Source organism: Myotis nattereri, assembly GCF_964212035.1.
Source record: "Myotis nattereri genome assembly, chromosome: X".
Lineage (NCBI taxonomy): Eukaryota > Metazoa > Chordata > Mammalia > Chiroptera > Vespertilionidae > Myotis > Myotis nattereri.
In genome coordinates, this window is record NC_138078.1 from 125711104 (window position 1) to 125713703 (window position 2600).

The following is a 2600-nucleotide window of genomic DNA, read 5'->3' on the forward strand; positions in this document are numbered from 1 at the left end:
GGCAGAGCTAAGGAAGGGAAAGGCAGTACATAAAATAAATCATGGCTCTGGGGCCCAATATTAATTCTTCCTTGTTAGTGCAAGGTACAGAGATGTAAAGAGGTAAATGACAAATCATGAGCCAAAATTCTGAAACCACCTCTTGCCCAACATGGAAAAATACTTTTCTGGAGTTTCAATCTTTCTTTATTTATCCTTATTAGAATACCCCTTAGGACCCAGAAGGTATTCACTAGTGCTATTATGGTTCCTTTGGTGGAAATTAGGGGTTGTTTGGTAGTAAAATGGCACTGTTGCTTGGGACTGTTAGGGCCCATATACTGATGAGAAAGCTTAATCAACTGCTTCCCATTTCACTCAATACTGAGGTGAACACTGGACAACTGTTATATTATCTTAAAATCTGGAAATCCCAGCACATCTTCATGATATCAATTCCAGTGTAACCTATCTCCTTGAATAACAGAGGTTCTTATTCTGAGTTTAATGCAATCCATAAACCCTTTGAAATTGCATGCATGTAACATTTTGTGGGTAAGTGTACATTTGCTTCATTTTTTGGAGAATACATTTTTATTGGATTTTCGAAAGGGTCTTGGCCCCAAAGAAACTAACAAAAATTTCTCTGTGTGAAGAAAGTTGAAGTAACCTGTCATGTTTCCTTTCTGTTTGAAGGCATCGCATTAACCCAGAATGATTGCTATATACATCATTTCTTCAGTTCTCACAGCCTATTTGTTTCTGAGAGCCTCTCTCCTTCCATATCCCCTGTGTGTGTTCCTGTCCTAATAGAGGCCTTTATCAATCAAGTAAGAATGCCTGGATGTTTTTGATCCTTGTTTAAATTTATTCTTTCCAAGCCTAGACCCCTATGGTCTTTCCTAGCATTCGAGGTTGCTGTGCTTGCAGACCCAAGGTCTGCTTCTGGCAATTGAAGGTGACTGGGGTGATGGATGTCAAGACCCTTGTGATCCACACTCAATAAAGAAAAGACAAGGGCCTCTCCCTACTGTCCATCTCATAATTCCACGGGAAGCAGTGAGATTGGCTTCCTACTTCTGCCTGAATGCTCTGCTGGCCAGTGTGCTCAAACTCCTGTCTGTCATAAGTTCACTCTCTAGCAGCAGTTCTCAACCTGTGGGTTGCGACCATCGGAAAACACATATAACATATCAGATATTTACATTATGATTCATAACAGTAGCAAAATTACAGTTATGAAGTACCAATGAAAATAATTTTATGGTTGGGGGTCACCACAACATGAGGAACTGTATTAAAGGGTCGCAGCATTAGGAAGGTTGAGAACCACTGCAAGGGAAGGGAATACAGCCTTTCTTCCTTTCTAGTTTTCTGCTCTTATATATTGCACCTGCTACCTTAACCAGCTGTCTGCTATCTGCTGCAGCCACCCTGTTTCCAAATAGCTGTCGTGAGTGCTTACTATGTGCCAGGACCTGTCTGGAGCATTTTATACACATTATTTCCTGGAATCCCTACAATAGCCCTGTGAAGTGTGAACTACTTTTGCAGCTAGGACAGCTAAAGTTCACAGTCAACAACTACAAGAGCTGGAATTCAAACCCAATCTCCAAAACTAGTAAGTATATTCTCTGTATCCCTCATTTTTGCCCTCCCAGTGAAATCAAAGTATGAATGTGATGCCAGATGTAAAATGGCTGCTGCTGCTTCTTTGGCTAAAATCAGTATATAATGCTCCTCTGCTAATGGATCTGCTGTCATCAGCCTCCACTTTCTGAGCTGATGCTGAAGTCTTATCTGTGGTTACTTTGTTCATTTCCATTTAAATTATTTTCCCGGAGTCAATACTGATAGTCACAAAGGTTTCTTCAACTACTAGATCTGGAGTGAGTGACTCATCCAAACACAATTATTATGCCATCTATTTGCCCATCATAATTAGCTATCCATTTTAAACCTCCACAAATGCCTGTTTCAGTAGTTAATAGCAATGGAAAAATAAATTAAGGCATATATGCCAGTGTGTATGTGTGGTTATTACCACCTTATTATGTGCATCAGCTCTATTGTCCATCTCAGAGCTGTAATTGCAGATGAGCTTCCTTTTCTCCCCAGCACACTCCAGCAGCCGCCTGCTCCTGCTGTTCAGCCAGTATGTGCTTAGTGAATGCAAATTAATATTAATATCAATCAGCCTAAGCCAAATAAATCTTTCCAAAGCAGGGAAATGAATTTGCATAAAACCGAATGAGATAATGTATGTGAAAACACTCTGAAAATTATAAAGCACTATACAAATCAAGGTACTTTTATTAAAAAATCATAATATAAAACCAAATATGAATTATTGTTTTCAGTTTTTTCAGAATAGTCTTTTATTTATTTTTTATTTTTTAATTGTTTTATTGCTTAAAGTATTACAAAGAGTATTACATATGTCTCCTTTCTTTCCCGCCCTTGACAATCCCCTGGCCTCCCCTACCTCCCCACCCAGTGTCTTCTGTCCATTCATTATGCTTATATGCATGCATACAAGTCCTTCGGTTGATCTCTTACCAACCCCCTCCATCACCCCAACTCTCCCCGGCCTTCCTGCTGTAGTTTGACAGTCTGTTCGA